Source organism: Grus americana, chromosome 9 (genome assembly GCF_028858705.1).
Source record: "Grus americana isolate bGruAme1 chromosome 9, bGruAme1.mat, whole genome shotgun sequence".
In the NCBI taxonomy this organism is placed as follows: Eukaryota; Metazoa; Chordata; class Aves; order Gruiformes; family Gruidae; genus Grus; species Grus americana.
Window position 1 is genome coordinate 7366936 of NC_072860.1, and position 18484 is coordinate 7385419.

Sequence of the window (18484 nt, forward strand, 5' to 3'; positions counted from 1 at the left end):
CTTGCTGCGTGCCCTCCTCATTGCCCTGAGGATCCTGAATTCCACCATTTCGTGGTCACTGCAGCCAAGGCTGCCCTTGAGCTTGACATCCCCTACCAGACCCTCCTTATTGGTGAGAATAAGGTCCAGCATGGCACCTCTCCTCGAGGGCTCCTCTATCACTTGGAGGAGAAAGTTGTCATCAACACATTCCAAGAACTTCCTGGATTGCTTGCGCTCAGCTGAGTTGTCCCTCCAACAGATGCCGGGTTGGTTGAAGTCCCCCATAAGGACCAGGGCTTGTGAGCGTGAGGCTGCTCCTATCTGCCTATAGAGGACTTCATCTGCTCGGTCCCCCTGGTCAGGTGGCCTGTAGCAGACGCCCACTATGATGTCCCCTGCCCCAGCCCTCCCTTTAATCCTGACCCATAGGCTCTCATGTTCCTCCCCAAAAAAATTCTAGATGTTTTCAAATAATTTATCATATTTGCTTCAGCTGTTTCCTTCTGCTAAGCTAGGCCCTAATTCAAGAGACCACTTAATTATCTTTAAACATGTTCTTAAGCTTTGTGAAAATCAATTTTTCATGAAAGTAATATTAACAGTCCTAATTCAGAAATGGACATAAACCCTTGTTTAAACTGTCTCCTCACTAGGGAAGTCTTCCTGAATCAGTACTTCCATGTTATGGTGTGACATTTTCAAGAGCACTCAAACAATTTAGCAGCCTAAGTGTTGTTCACTCGCAGGTTGGCATTTTTGAAAAATTATGCTGTTGCTGAAAAAGGCTGGATTCGGAGATGGGTTTAGAAAAGCTTTTGCTGAATTGCAGCCTTATTCAGCTCATTTATTTCAGCATAGAAATATGTAGTCCAAGCTTTTTATTTAATTCTAGCTCTCAGATTTCTATTGGTAACCACCATAAGCCATCTGCTTCCACCTGCTTTGTCCTCTCTTTCCAAAACATAAATCTTCAGTTTATCCCTGAAGAATATTGTCTAGTGGGGGATTTAAAAAAAGAAGCATTTCTTTTAAACATGCCTTTAACCTGATGTCTTGGGACTGGGTTTCATCCTAACTGCTGAATATCACAGCCTCTCACTGGTACTATCCTTCCTGTTGTGAAACAGCCAGCACTGCATGGCAGCAGCCCAAAGCAGTTCTAACTAGCGCACACCACTGCGAAGTGCTGCCTCCTCTGTTCTGTACTCAGCATCTCTGCCAGGATAATTCAATGTACCATCCTTTCTTCTTCCTTTTATCCTCCTTTCTACTCATGACCCTGTAAATAAGGCTAATAACATCTAATTTTTCTATAACAAACTGTGTTCTCTTCCAGGTCAGAGTCAGCAGTCATTGTTCTTCATGTCCATCATTTTTACTACGCTTTCCCAAACATTTCTCTCCTTTTAGAAAGGAGAGAATTTTACCTTCATTTTTGTGCTGCTTTCCTTGCCTCAGATGCTTCTAGCTGTCAGGACACACACAGAAAGTTATCTTCTGATTTCACCCCAAATATCTGTTTACTGAGTCTTTCACGTCCTACTCTGTAAACTCCATCACTGAAATGCAGTCAGTAAAGGACGGGTAGTGAGATGGAAGCATTCAAACTGCTCCTTTAGTTCTGGAGAGAACAGTTTTGATAGTCCAGCACCTTTATCATAAAGAAATTAAGCTTTCTCATCTCCAAGCATCTATAAGCTTTCCTAATTTAAAAATACCAGCAAAATTTAGGTCCTGGCACAATTCACTGGTGTCTATGTATGCTGTATGCCCTACTCTTACAAGTGCTTATTTTCACAAGCATCCTTAATTGCAGGAACATTTTATAACAACATATGTTTGATATCAAATTTATCTACCTAATAATTTATATGCTGGAAGATGCCACTATTATGCAATCAGAGATTGGAAAATGATTTCATGAGACACAGATAACCAAAGAACAGGAATTGAAATGACAAAATGCAGCTGTCTCAGACTTAAAAGAGTTTGAAAAATAATCATAGAAAAGTACTAGAGAACACACAGGTATGTTCAACTCAAAAACTGATCATAGACAGGTCCCACTAATCTCTTCATTTATTCCCAGAAAAGGATGAACAGTGCCTCATTTGTGATTTTTCCCTTCAAACTGAAGGGCTATGTCTGTTTTGCAGCATCCTGTGAAAGAGTCCACTACGTACCAAATGCACATGGAAGATCAAATGGTTCTGGAAAATAGAGAGGAGTAGTATTTTCCAGATGGTTATTTGATCAAAACCATTCACCATTTTGCAATGCATTTAATAAAAAAATTGAAATAATTACAAAAGCATTACAATTGTAATAATTAGATTATCTGTAAAACAACACTTTGCATTTAAATGCATTCAATTCTCTAAATGTAATTAGAATACTTTTAAATTTTAAAATATCAGAATTCTAAATTACATGACTATATTTTTGGATATCAAAAATGTTTCATTTCCCCTCCCAAACACCCTTCTTTCTCATTTCACTGGAATGACTTCAGACTAGGATGAGTTGCCCTCTAGATGTTCCCATTTCTTCACTGGCCTTTGGAGAGATGAATCATCTAAGTTAGACACGATCTCAAGATGCATATACAATATCAATAGGGAGAGAATTTAAAAAACCAAAGCAAAACGTTTTTCTCTTACTTGATTCTCACTTCTCTAAATGGAAGTGCAATCTTGTTTCTCTACAGCAGAACAGCAAGTTCTTGGCACGCGATTCAATTGCATTGCTTGAAAAGTTTGTGGTTAAACAAGATTTCATCTGGTGATGTAGCAAGGCTTAGTCTGAATGCTGAGACTTAGATCTAGTGTGATCCCACTGTGAAATAAGAACTCCTGCAACAAAAAGCTGAACATTTGGGATAGCAATTTTTCAGCTATCAGAAGCTAGAATCTCCTGATGACACATTACTGACCGCTAAGTGGCAGTGCAAGGAAAACAAAGCCAAAAATAAAGTGAAAATCCAGGTGGTCTTTCACTGAATCCATATCATCACAGAAACTACCTGAACATTCAAACAAAATATCCCCATTAGGAGGGAGACATTTTATCAGAGAACACTCACTGGTGTACAATACTGCATCCTGGCCATGCTAGCTGTTTACTCTATTTCATGTGTGAAGCATTTAGTAAGGATTCTGCATCTGTATCTCAAATATGTACTGTGTTTAAGAGAAGATTAAAAAATCCTTAGGTTTCTTTAAGAAAATTCAGAGAAAGGTTGTGGTTTTCTATTAGATTATATAGGACTTTGCCCTAAAAACAGAAAGACTATTTGTCAGTAAGACGGATATTGTTAAAACAAACAAAAAACCCCCCACTGCATTCAATATCAAGTGAATATTTGAAAATAATGAAAATAAAACCTTCCTGAGGAAAACCTACAAAATGTATTGTGACCTACACAGCTCTATTAAGAATAATTTTCTAAAACAGTAATCTTGAGTTGCTTTCCAATAACACTGAAGAAAAAAAAAATCCAACAAGCTTTCTGAAGCAGAGAACTCTCCAAATACCTGAACCACAGAGCAAACTTCAAGTTAAAAAAAAAAAAGTCAAAAGAAAACTTCAACCAAGCTAAGAGGTAAGTACTTGCACTAAGATTGATTTATGAAAAAGACATAATGGGCTACCATTCATGATGTAGTAACAGCTGTCTACCTACCTCTTAAGGTCAACAGAAGTCAGAAAGAAAACAAAAACACGCTGGGATGAAATACTAGTGTTACCAAAAGGATTTCCCATACAATCTCTTGATTCCTCAGGCTAGTGCACTTCTCTCTGCTCGTTACATACTCTGCTGTTTTGAGGAATATGGGATAAGCAGCACAAGAGGAAGCTTTAAAAATTGCACATGAAAACTGAGAAAGTGTTTTCGATTTGCAAATAGCTAATTTGGAAAAAAAAAGTAAAATGGGAAAGTGAGGAAGAGATGTTGCGTTGCATTGCACTGCATGCAGAAAGGTGATGACAGATGGCTGGGTGCAATAGTCCATAGGCTAGAAAGATAAAAGCAACACAGAAGTCTCTTTTAAGATACAGTATAACTGCACATAAGATGAATGTTTCCTCCCTTTATGCTGCTTCTTAAGATGTGGTTTCATCTTCAACTTGAACCCACACTTGTGTCTGTATGCTCCTGCCCTTTTTAGTGTCTCCACCAGCAATCATTGGTACGTGGCAAGTCAGACCAACTTGCTGATACAGCTGAAAGTTAATTTGTTTTCTTCCTCTTCTGCTGCCTGCATGGCCACACAACTGCTAGCACCAACGCAGGGAAAGCAGTGCACAATCATTTCTGTGGATGAGAAGAAAAGATTGGATTGCCCTTTCAGCAGCAGCTACAGGCTCTTAGAGTGATTTATGACAGTAAACCTAGGAAAGTAAGATCATAGACAAACCACTTTTTTCTAATCTTTCCTATTACTCCGAATTATGAGAAACCTGAAACACCCAGCTAGAAGAGCTGCAATGAAGTACACCACAAGCCACCTAGCATCAGGAGGCAGTCTTCCAAGACAGGCAGCTCAGTGCATTCACAAACTCTCTGTGCAAAAAGTGCTGAATATACACTGTATTTCACTCTTTGGAGTTAATTAAGCAACGGACATAACAGGACATGAATTATGATGTAGTCGTTTATGAATAGGGTGTTGTAAAACATGAAGCCAAATACAGAATATCGATGCAATTAGGCAAAAGTTAATAACACACAATTATCATAGTGTAGCCTTTTAAGTGAAATTAGAAAAGAACACCGTAAGGAAAAAAAAAAAAGGAGAAAACCCCAAATATTTGTCAGTCTGCCTGAGTGGGCTCTGCTGGGTTACTAGAATTGCTGACAGGTGATGCTGTGCACCAACACTGGGTATCTCCCCTCTGTAGTAACCAATGAGCTCATGGCCTCTTGCCATATCGTAAAATCTCTTCAGGTCTTATACACTAAAATGGATCCATTTGAATTATTTCATAGCAACTCATGATTTCATTCAGGGAAAAAAGTCTTAAGACAATGCCACTGGCCACAATCTAAGTTGGATTCCTGACTTCATATATGCACTTACAGACATGCCAGAAAAATATAGCAATAACATGAAGTATACCAAAACAATTGCCCCATTTCCCACTCCTCTACAATATAGTTAAGGCCAGAAGCAGCTGAGCAGGTAAGTTAAATACAGCTGAAGGACAGATGTAAACTGTGCCTGGTCTAAGGGGTAGAGAATGACTTTTGAATTTCCCCTTTGATTTTGACTTGCATCCGATAAGGGTGACCAGACTGAAGGGATGAATTATACCCAAAACTTACTTAAGCCACTGCTCAACCAAACCCTTCCTGTGGTTCAGGACAGACCATGAAACCCACCATGCAGTTACCCAGGCAGGCCAAACATCACCAAGTACATTGTGGGGGCATCTACATCCCACCAGCTCAGCCTTTTGGGCGCGAGGGGCGGCCTCTTGCCTCACTGGCCCCACCACCATTGCCCTGAGGAGAAGGCCACCCCATTCCCACCTCAGGAGTATCTGCTGTGTTACTCTTCGCTGGGAAAACATGTATTTCTGTTCTTCACCTTAAAAGCTATGTTTCCCTCCCTGGCACATGTGTTCCACTCGCACTGTCCCTCTGGTGCCATGTGGCACTTCAGGAAGGCTCCCCCCAACCAGGGGGTTTGCATTTTGCAAGATTCAAGCCTAACTTCTTTCCCGCCGCCATCTGGACTGCCTCCCCTGGCCCCACGCAGACACAACTGAATCAAATCCCCTCCTTCCTTCCTCCCTCCCTGCCTTTCACTCCACCAGCCTTCCCTCCTCTGGAGAAAAAACAACCACCCCTCAAGCAAGAGCAGAACACTTTTGAGCCCTGGCCCGCAGCCCCACGGCCCATCGCGCCCTCAGGTTGGCAGCCCACAAACACATTTACCCCCCAGGAGCTGGAGGATGATGTTTCCCACCATTACAGACCCAGCAGACCATGTGGGGAAGCACTGAGTGCCCCTGCCACAGCGGCCAGGTGGGCTGTGCCAGCAGGGGGGAAGCTGCTGAGGTGAAGGGGGAATCCATTTAACTCCCTTTCCTAAATTTGAGTATCTGCACACTGAACCCATACAGCCTGCTTTCCCCTTGCCACAGCATTAAACTCCATTGTGATTTGGTCACTACCACAGAGCCTACCTCCCACTAACCACTCCAAAGGTGAGGAGTTGTCAGGAAGTTTCCGGACCTGGCTTTCCTCAGACAGGGCCCGGGCAGGGTCCGGGAGGCAGCCGCACCAGAGGCGGCTCCAGCAGGCAGGGACAGCGCTGCCGCAGGCTCGGCTCCTGCAGGCCATGCTGCCCTGAGGGCTCGGTGCCTCCCGTGCCTTCACAGGCCCAGGCTTCAAGGTATGATTTCTCCTCATCATTTCAGACATTTTCAACTGAAAGACCAACAAAGACACAGCTGCTGAACAGTTTGACCTTGGCCAGTCTGTGTCACTCTGCCTTAGGGCGAAAGAATAGTCCTTGACTCTGTATTTTGTAGTCTACAAATACACCCAAGGGGAAAAGGGCCCAAGAGACAGCTCACATTTGTGATCATGAGTCGCCACCCCTGTGAATAAGGCAAGTACGATCAAAAAAAACAGACCTAGAAACAGGGCTGTATCAAGCCCTCACGGGACTTCACCCAGAGCCCTGTGGAGAGCTGTGGCTGCCCGCACCCAGGAAGGGCCATGAGGGGAGCAGGCCCCCTCGCTCAGGGAGGGCGGCTGAACATCGCCTGTGAGCACAACAGCGGCCGGGCAAGGGGATGCCGCCGCTGTCTGTAACCGTACCACAGGAAAATGACATAGAACAGTCACTCTGTGGCCTAGAAACAAAGGGAGCATAGACTGAATATGAATGCATTTTGTACCTTTAAAACAAGCACGTTTTAGTTTTTACGAAACAACATTTTGCTATATGACATGGAGGCAGGAACCAAAAATTCACCAGAGATGGAGCTTCGTAAACTTACGGGCTGGTGCTGAGATAGCTGAAGGCTTCACCTGGTGACCTGCCACACTTCAGTGAGTTTTTGGTATCATCAAGTGAAAGAAACAAAATACAAAACAGAACTAAGCAGAAACTTTAAGACAGAAAAGACAGACATACTTTTTAAGCTTTTCCCCAAAGAGATGAAAAATGGTCTCTTTAAGAGATAGTAAGGATAACAACGGCTTTTGTTTGGTTTTGTATTTCCTGATCTATTTTAGATAGTGGTTGCATCTGACTGGAAATAAATCATAACATGAGAGTGCTATTACAGAAGGTCAGGGAGCAAGCAGGGTCCTTCAGAGGCAAGCTTCACGTGTAGCTGCTGTGGAGAGGCGTACGATCACAAGCCCTCCTCGGTCTCCTTCTGCCTCCCACCGTGGCAGGCAGGAATGAGTGCTCACCGGTGAGCTTGGGCCAGCTAGTATGCAGCGATTCACAGAGCACGGCTCCCCGTGCCCTCCCTCATCACCTGTAATGAGCCAAACTTTACCTGGCCAAGCGTATTTTCAATCTGTGCTGCTAACAAAGCGTCGGGTAACCCTGCCAAGCTGCTAAAACATAGCACCTTCCTTCCTGACCAGATACGTGTGAGGCTGCTAAGCTGTAAGAAATGGGCATCTCCTGAGAACCTGTGTGCACAGAAGTCTGTCATAGCATCCTACCAGTAAACTCATATGATACAGTGCCATTATTATAAATCCATTGGCACAGTAGGATTAGCCTCTATAGGAACAAGAAACTGATGCTTAATGGAAGCTACCCCAGAAGTGCTTTGTAACCTCAAATACCCCATTATCACATTCACCAGCCATCCTTTTATCTTTCGATGTACTTTTGGTGTACCAAAGGTTGGTACACCTGTAGATAAGCTATTTTCACCTATTAATTCCTTGGAAATAGTGACTGCGTATAAACACCCCTAAATGCAGGAGTGGCCAAGGTACAGGCTTGAGCCAGGTACAAAAAGCCTGTGGCAAAACTAGAAAGGGAACTTGCCTCATTGTGTTTTTAACAAGCAATTATGTTTTCTATATGACATGCTTTTCAGTTCAGCACTGTCTTTTGAGGCAACCACTTGTAATGCATTAACTCTTTACAATCATCCTTCCAACCTGCAACACCCTCTACAGATAATACAAGACATGAGAAAGATGGCGCAAAATTAGAGTAGTAATATTAGCTTTCTGGTGTAGTGCTTGTAAATACATTCACAAAACATAGTCAAATGAAAGTGAATTAACAATGTCTCAATGTTTTAGAAAACACACACACACAAGCAGAAATAAATCAATGCAATTGACAACTGGAGACTACACAGTAAAGTAAGATGGTGATTGAAATAAAATTTGTAACAAACAAACTGCTAGGAAACCAAAATCTTAAATTTGCCATTTAGCCTTGAAGAACCTGCTCAGTATTTTTCAGAGATCGTCATAATTGGACGGACATACTCTTCACTGGGTAAAAAACTGGGTGAATGGGCGGGCCCAAAGAGCTTTGGTGAATGGAACTTAATTCTCTGCAATAATTGTTGTTGTTATGCACAAGTGGAACAAGCTATAATAAGAAATAGTGAATGAGAACACATTTACTGTCTTCCAGCTAAGCATCATAGTCCAATAGAAGGGTTTTGACTTGCTAAAGTGAGATGTTATGACCTTCTTTATAAAACTATTAGATTAAATGAGCTAACAGTTTCTTCTAGACTTAAAAATCTGTGAAAACATCTGATTTCTTTCCGCCTTCTATTCTCATGTGGGTGCTATGGAAAAAACCTGTTCTCAAGAAAATCTTCCTTCATCATTTTCCCTGCCTTTGCCAGCAAGGGCAAGCAGCACAGCTTGCCAAAGAAACACAAATTTTCTGTGCATTGCTTAATGTGTATTACAGATAACGATGTTCTGGGACGTCCTTGCTCTGTCTGTGCTGCAGAGACAGAGCAAACATCTGGCATAGGGACCTTGGGAGAGCTACAGGTGGCCAAGAGCAGCTTTGCTTGCCTAGAATTTCTTGAGTTAGAAACTACTGACAGCTGAAAATCTGCTTTGAGTTTGACAGAGGAACTCAGAGACGTGTGCTGGAGCTGTGTTTCCCATGCATTGCTTGGCAATTCCTGTTAAGAGTAAAACTGGACTTTTGATCCAACTTAGCCTGCCAAGACATGTAGGTTTTGTGATTTGAAAAACTCATCTCTAATTTATAAATTCTGGTTTATTTACATTCTCCTTACCATTCCACACTCCTCCTGCTAATAGAGGGAGTAGCACTTCCAGATAAGCCTGGAGGCAACAGCCTTGCACTGCTTTCTTGCAGAAAAGCATTACAGCAAAGGAGTTTCTCCAGAACAAAAGAAAATAAATCATAGTAAAATAAATTCTAAGTTCCAGGAACTGACAGCATAAGAGAGGAACACAGAGGGTATAATTCTGTGCCAGGAAACACAGTTTCTGACTAAAAGCTAAGATGTTAGATAAAGTAAAAAAAAAAATATCTGCAATTTGAAATAAAAGCTTTGATATGCAAATGTCAGGGCATCCTAAACACTCCAGCCTAAACTAATAATAACAAAAAAAAAAATCCCTATTCATATTTGATAATGGAAAGAAAAGTAAGGCCTGGAAATACACGTAAGTTTTCATTTGTTTTGTCTGCCTCTATACTACTTTTGTGCTACCCAAAGTGAGGAGTAACTTTTTAGAAACCCTTGCTAAACTCATGGAAAGGCTGCTTTCAGTATCGCGTGTTCTAACAACCAACCATAACAGGTTCTGGAGACTTCGCGGAGTTACAAATGGCCTCTAGTCACAAGGACCTGTAGGCAGAGGGCTCCCATTTCCATTACAGACCAACAGAGAGCTTTCACCAAGGAACATAGTCACGGTTGATGGTGTTGGCCTACGCAGGGCCACGACTTCAGACTGTGCTTTAGCAGCAACGAGACTGACTGCTATGTAGAAAAGTGCCTTTAACTGACTCTCTTTAAATCTGTGGGCAAACCAGCAAGCTGTGTGACAGGCAAACTGGAAGTGTTTGGATGGAATGGCTGGCAGAAGAGAAAATAAAACTATTGCACTCAAATTCTAAGTTCACTATTACCCTTCTTACTGCTAAAAACAAGAACAATTTTGCTTTGTTTGCTTTCTCCTCCTCTCTACTGTATTTAAGAGAGCTTTGGAAGTCTTTCTTCTTCTTTTTACTTCATTATAGAAATTCATAGCAAGCTCCTACTATGTTTTTCCATGAGAGCAGAGTATGTGTAGGCCTACAAAAATATTCAAAAGGGAGCTCAAGGAGCAAACAACAGAGAATTTAAATTCTCAGAACTCATTTATCTTTGTGTTCTTTAAGCAGGAAAATCATGAAAGGGAAAGATCTTGATTAAATAGATGACATCTGCTCTTTTTAGTTATCTTCTATGTAGAAGTGACGGTGTGAACGTAGGCATGATTTTTGCGGGATATAAATTTACAAAGATAGTATCTTTAATGAGACTAATGCTATACACTAAAAAACAGGCCAGCTTTCAGGATATGATGCAGGCTGAAGCTTTGATCCTCAAAACAAAACACAACTTGAAACTAGTGATACAAGTTTCACTTACGCAAGTTAATCAATTACATCATCGAAGTTTGTACCTGCAACTATGGAAGGGGTGGAATACTAGAAAGAAGAAATTCAGTAAATCATTAGTTCCTCAGAGAGGGGAAAGTCGGGTTCATAAAAAACCAGGAATTCCTGGTGGTTCAGCAATGTGAAAATTATAATAGGGCACAGAACCTATATATTTATTGACTAAAATTTACATGTAGCAGAATCAAGTTTAATTCTTAATCTGAATTTAACTTTGAAAACTGGCATTTGTATTTCAGTGGGGAAGAAAAATTTCTGTGCCTGAAAGTGTCTCTTCTTTTGAATTTCAATCAGTTGGTCTTACAAAAGATATCATTTTCCCTCTGGATTCCTTAATTACAGCAAGACCACAAAAACATATAGGTTCAGTAAGGAAACTCATAAGAGAAAGAAGAGTGGTTTTATATTTCTACAAGTAAATTCCAAAACCAGCAAGCAAACAAAACTTTAAAGCCTTAATTAAAAATCAAAGAAATAAAGAGGGCACGATCTAATGTGTCCTTTCTTTTTCCAAGTCAAAAAGTTCCCTGATTCAAAAGGCTAGTTTTTCAAAATGATCGGGAGCATCTCCTCATGCTCAATGAGATGCACATGTTTAGGAGATCTTTCTGGAGAGATTAAGTTTTTTGGGGAAAAAAAAAAAAAAATCACTTATTTCCACTTCCAATGCAGAAGACACAACATCCTAGAAGAGCTTTCTATCACTGCTGCCCATTTATCACCCGTTATTTGACAACTAAAAAAGTTTGTTCCCACTTTTGTGGAGGATGGGAATACCAAATAATGCAAGAAACCAGGCTCTCCAGATCTTGATTTTCCAGCTCAGATTCAGCAAGAAGCTGGAGGTCATGGATCTCAGAGATGAAGAAGTTTCTGAATTACAACTACAGATTTATTTATTTTCTTTTTATGTCAGAGTGGTCATTAATAGTAAAGTCCTCTATAACATTCCTTAGTGGGGGAGAGTTAAAGATGTGAGAGGAACCAAAGTGGAGTTTTAAACCTCAACAATAAGCAGCTCTGTTATTAAAATTCACATTTATTCCTGCATTTATCTCCTGCAATGCTCTTGTGACAGCTCAAAGAACTTTGATTTAAAACAAATTCTTACCTGAAATACTGCTGATCCTACTGAGAAGACAAATTAAACTAAGCTCACTGAAGGTTGAAGCACCCACAGTGGTTTTCCCAGAGGGAGCTCCCAGTAAAAGCCAAGAGAAGTTGCATTAACAGGCAAACAAAATGCACAAGACAAAAAGCATGTTAGCTGCATACAAACTAGCAGTGGTCTCTTGTGTATTTGTGTATATGTGCACAATGAGGTCATTTGGGGGCACTGGACTTAACTGAACAGTTATTAAATTAAAAACAAATGAGGTCAGTTCCAACAAAAGACACATGACATCTGTCTTAACATGCTTTTGAGTAGGTTCTTGGGGTCACAAACAGTTAAGTTCACCAGTAAAGGTGCTCTCCCCAATGTGGATGCTGAGGAAAGGAATGGAATTACAAGGCAGAAAAATCAAAATAAACAAAAAGAAACCCTTTCCTTCAGACATGGCATGGCACACACACTGCCACTTCAAAATATCAAATGTTTTACAAGAAATTGTATTTTTGTGAAGCTTAGCTAGAGAAACACACTCTGATTCCCAAATACCAGCGAGGTAAAAAACGCAGTAAGATTTAAAACAATGAATAAATGAATTGGATATTTTTATTTGTATCATGAAAACTTAGGAACAAAGAAAAATTGGAAAAATTATGAAGCCATGTTTCAGGGCTTACACTAACCTTTGTATATTACAGACTACGAGGCAGCTGGTTGATGAAATTGCATCTATCTCCAAAAGAGATCCAACTCTTCTACCTGAAGGATAATGCACCGGCTAGCATCAGAGCTCCTGCACTACACATATGGAAACTAAACTGGGATATAGGCAACACTTGTTTCTTGCAGACAAAGCCACGTACACTATGGTGCAGCCAAGTATGATCTTGTCCATAGCTTAGCACTGTTACCCATGAGTTAGCCAAGACTAGCAATGAGCCTGTTCCTACATAACAACTGTCATGGAAAGAGGAGAAGTCCTTGTTCTGCTATGCCAGCCACAAATAAACCAACAAGTTTGTAGCTATTTGGAACCAGTGACTATGCAACCGGAGATGTTATCTGCATTACAGCAGCACTGCAGAAGTAATTAGAGTATTAGATATTAAACAATAGTCCTACAAAGGAATTAGAACCTACACAGGCACTAGCTATTAAAGATGGATGTACACAAGGAAATGATAAAAAAGAGGCCAAATCATCAAGGTGCTAAGAGTTTCTGTCAGAACCTGGATTTCAACTCAGATCTTCCGGAGGCCAATTTAACACTCAAAACATCCTTTCCTTTTTTAGAGGGCTTTTTCCAATGGAGGTTTATTTATGCAATTAGATGGTAGGACTTGGGAAACATTTTAATAGCAGCAGCACCTGATGCCAGGGTACGTTTACCCGGGTAGCTTAATTTGTTGGAGAGTTTGGTTTTGGTTTGTTCCATCTCTAGACACTTAGCTCAGCAGGATCCATATCCTATTCATTCCCAAGAATGATATGCAGTTAAAATTTATCTATAAATAAGGTGAAACTCCAGTCCCCACCATAATTCCACAGGCACCTTTACTGTGCTCAAGAAGTCACTTCCAAATGCGTATATTGAAATTCTGGCCCCATGCCTTAGAGCTGTGCACGTTTTGCTACACAAGAAGCAATGCACGTGTCAAACTGATTTTCTCTGTGAAGAGAAAAAAGCTGAAGCAATTTTGCCATTAAAAACATACATTAGTTTCCCAGATATGTGTGTAGCAGTTACTTGTGTCTCTGTTAATAAAGTCTTAAGTGTAATATTAACATCTTATTCATTAAAAGACTGCATTTTTAAGTGGAGCCTGCAATTTGAATAACCTTAATACCTTTTTCTTTTTAAAAAAATAAATAAATATGGAGGAAACTGATCTAGGCACCACTGAAGAGATGCTGACCTCAACTAAGTGCCTCTATAATGACGGTTTATGACTGGTATTTGAAACTGTCAGTAGAATTCATTGTACAATAGGACTGTCAGAAACATGAGCTCATTTTTGTGTTTTGTTTGCTTTTCCTTAGAAGTCTGAAGACACCTGCCTTTTGTGCTGTAGCTTTCAAAAGCCAGAGAAACAGTATATTAAAATTCAAGAACATAGCTGTCTCAACTGTAAGTACCCTCTAATATGTTAAAGTTATTAAAAATGGGAGCTCTACATTTTACATCTACTGTCACCTGGCAAGATTAGAGGCTACATGACTTACAAATTTTCACAGCTACACAAATGAAACTAGAAGCATCTGATCCTGACACCTACTTTAAACAGGATTTGCAAAGACAACTCCAAATTGAAATGTAGACCCTTTTAAGCTCAGCTATTTATTAATCACTTCAGATACGCTAACACTGCTGTCTCACTGCTGCTTGGCACAGTAAACTACCCCATACTGAGCTCTGTTCTGCCAGTCACTGAGCTTCTATTTGGCTAGTATTTCAGCGAGTTTGGGTACTCCCGTGCGTTACTGTAGTTATAGGAATAATGACAGAGCAGCTGTGCTCTCTGCCTAGAAGTTAATTCATTTCAGTTCCAAGGGGACAATATGTGGAATAGGGCTCTACTTCATACCACTGCAGAGCCCAGAGTCCTTCAGAGGCTTTTGAAGCACGTGCAGCCAGTGGTAGAGCTTTGGGATGCTAAGCCTGCACAACAAGAGTTTAGCAGGGGAAAAGATGCTATTGCTTAAACTTTAAACATCAACGCTAAACACGCCTGCTGGCAGTGGAAGCATGAACAATCTTTGTTTTTCCCTTCCCCCCCTGAATTCACCTGTACTCTATAGTGGGGATAAAAAAAGAAAAGAAGGTAAACCCTGAGGGAAATGCTATTCTCTAGAGCTCTGGTCCTTTGTTCTGCGCCCCCACCATAGTACATTCAAATTTGCTTCAATACACCTTCAGTGGGGTGTTCTGCTTTGTAGCAGATGCTTCAAAACATTTTTATTTTAGAAACTGTCTGCAGAACATACAGAGTTCTTCTCTGAAGGAACAGTTGCAATCTCAAGAAAAAAAAAAAAGGGAGGGGGACATGACATATTCAGGCTGATGTGTGTTGTATATTTCTCATGGCTCTATGTCTACAGGGAACGTTTCCCAAGGAGGAAGGAGGTTTTTTGGTGTCTTTGAATCAAGCAAACAAAGGATTTCCACTTTATGATCACCAGACATTCTTTTGTGAGATAAACAGGAATGGATAAAGATCCTACATTCCTTTAAGTATACAGAATAAAAACTACTGCAAGATTTTAAAGGTTTATAAACTAAAAAGCTTTTGAAAATCATCAGCAAGGAGCCAAAACGTCTAGCTTCCCCTTTGAATATCGCTCCCAGCCTCAACTAGACGCATTTTTTCATTCAACTTTCTCACAACATTTACCTAACTACACTTGCCAGCATGTTTTGCCAAATTAGAAAAACTGCTGCAGAAACCATCTGCTTGACATTGCTTACATATAATAAAGTATCGCTCGATACAGTGTATTGGAAATGTTTGGAGATCTTTACATGGGAACCAAAAGCAGCAGTGCTGACTCAGGCAGATCTCCCACTGATGTCAGTGGGAATTGTACCTGAATGAGTACTGCTGGATCTGATACAAAGCTTGCTGCGTAGTGACTGCTGCTGACTGACGTGAGAACATATGGTTGTAGTTTAACAATAACAACTGTAATGGAGATGAGAAGGAAATTTTATAGCATTTCTGGCTTGCTGCTCTTTTGTAACTATCAGAAACACTCGAATGATTCATACATATCTGTTTCTATAACAGTTTTTCCCAGTTTCAAGTTAACACTGAGAAACTTGCAAAGTTATATCCTACCTCAAGAGGAACAGGTTCAGTCAATCTGTTGAGATAAAAACTTGAAAACCAGGAAGACTACATGTGAAGTCTAAAATAAGACTTCACAATTTCTCTACAGGCTGTACTACATTACCTCTGGATGAGAATGCAGACATTCCAGTACATTTCCCTCGGTCTGGTCTGAAGCAGAAATAAAGCCTTCACAGCGCTGACTTTTTCAGCCTGGTAAGAGGGACATGTGTGTGAGAGCTGCTATACCAAAGGACAATGGTTTCTCAAATTTGATCCCAGATTTAGGTGTTATAAAATTACAGCTTTAGTAAGTCAAAGCTAAGCGTGTAACTGAGGTTATAGCACTTGTGAATCGTGATCACAAACGCAGCACCTCTAGGTGGGTAAATCAAGCCCTCTCCCTAACAAGAATTGCAGAAGGATGGAGAATGGCAATACTGAGACAACAATGAAGAGAAGCTATGACGCATGCATCCACAAGTCTCAACCACAGTTTTAACAGAAGGGATTCTGCATCTTCAATACCTCCCAGGAAGGGGCCATATTAGACATCCAAATCCCAAACAGGAGGTGAAATACTTCCTATTGCAACCCACTAATTAGCACACACCCATCACAAAGGTTGCAAATTGGTTGCAGCTCCCAGGCATGTACCCTACACCTTTAAATACTACAATAAAGACTCATGCATTTTGCTTTAAAAGAGTTTCTGTTAGCCTTGGTTTGCCAGCCATGGAAACAATTCCAGATCACGTCTAGAAAAGCTATACTCCTTTTGCTCAGACACAGGGACACAAAAGCTGAAAACCATCATATCTATTGTCTATGTTTCTTCATGTGATAAAAGCCCAAAGTGGCTGGAAATTAAAAATACAGTTGCAAGACAGATTTTGCTGCAAATCTCGAAGTTGTACAGCTTTGTAGTAAGCAATCATCCTCTCTGTTAGATATGCCCAAGAGTGGACTTCTGGGTAGGTATCTTGCTGCATTTAGGCTTCCAGGATAGAGAGACTGAGAAGTTTCAAATACGGTGGTTGAAGAATGTCCGTAAAGTGTTTGACCTCTGCTTTGGGCAAAAGCCAGTGCATCGCCACCTTATAAATTATTGCTCGATTCTCTCCTGAAGCAGACGGTAAACAATGTTTGCATTCTGGTAAAGTGAGCCTCGAGAATCAACATGAGGAACATACCACCCAGGCCAGAGCTCAGCAACAGAGAGGTGACTTTTTTGTTTGGTTGGTTTTTTGTACATTTTGTGAGGAGGCACTCTTGACTACTTGCTTAGCCTCAATAATTAGGTTAGTTAACCTCTTGGAAGAGAATCTATTTGCAAAGGGACAGTTAGCAGGAACACTGAAGTCTTGTTATTATTCTCCATGGTACATCCTCCTTACAAGACTTCTGTAGACCAAAAAAACTGTATCAAAAAGACTTTGACCCCTGAAAACAGGGCCCTAATCCCACATGTAGGGGTGTATCTACCATCCACAGCATCACAACAGACAATTAGAGAACAGTAAAAGAATAAAACTATCATTCTGTAAAATTAACACTCCTGGAAGACAGCTAAGCATTAGAAAAAAATGTTTGAAAGTTAAAATAAGGACGTTTGGTTGAGAGAAATCATCACAGAAAGGGTACCAACTGAAATTCCAATTCAACTGTAAAATAATTAGGTTAACTAACACACAGATGCACTGTTAATTTGTCTCATGGTATCAGTTGCCACTTTACTGTCACATTAAAAAGCTGTCAGCCTGGGTCAGGTGAAAGAACAGAGAAGACAACACTTAATAATTGTATCACTGCAGTTGTTCAAAGGAACATGAAGTTTAGTTACACACAGTAAAATATTAATTTTAGGAAATGCTTACCTAAAATAGACTTCAATGGCAGAAAAAGAAGGTCTACCAGGATTACTATGCCATTCCTCAGTAGGTGCTTACCTTGCTTAAGAAAGATCACTTGACACAGACACATTTTTCCTTTTGAGTTATTATACCTTTCTATCTCCTTCCTATGCACCTATTAAGACAAAAGGTTTAAATTAATCAAAGCAGGTGGAAAAAGTAAGAAATAGAGATCACACCTGTAATTTCTTCTCCTTAGCAAGACTAAGTAAGGAATACAGTATGTACGCCTTAAGTGAAAGCAAGTCTGAAAGTAAATTGAGCATCAACTCACACAGTTAAGCCTAGAGAGGCAAATACTTGTTATTTAACTTTTGACATCCCTGTGTTACCTTGCCCTTGTTGCTTCCACTCTTGCTTGTGTTTTTGTATCTTGTTTATCTCATGTTGCTCTTTCCCAACTGCAACTGCAATTCTGTTCCTCAGGGTGACCGACAAAAGGGCAACCATCCGCGGTTCAGTGGTTTTGCCTGTATCATCAGTCCACCGCGGTCAAACTTCAACCTACTTCAAAAGCATCGAGTGCAACTTTGCACAAAACCGAGGTTTTGTTTAGAGGAATCTGGCCAGAATCGTGTTAAAAGCAGGAGTGCAGCTATATTAAGAGCGAGTGGGATAAATGAGGAACAGGACATGACATTGCCTGCGATGTATCTTGCACATGAGCCCAAAGCAGCAATTCCAAAGAAGTGCTGAACAGAAACATTTGCAAAGCTGCAGGAGGAACTGAACTTCAACTCTGTATGCAGTCCTATCTTATTTAACACTTCATCAAAGGAGACATGAGTTTTATTTTGGACAGTAGACTTTATTAGAAATTTTCTCCTCATTCATCAGTAAATTCACATTAAAATATGCTGAAGGCAGCTCAGTCTAAACATTTGACATCCTGCCGTAACAACAACTTCCAGTTTAAAAACTAGATAACTGATCAGGCAGATAACTTGAAACATTAAGAAATGCAAATAGAAAGCAGCATCTTAAAAA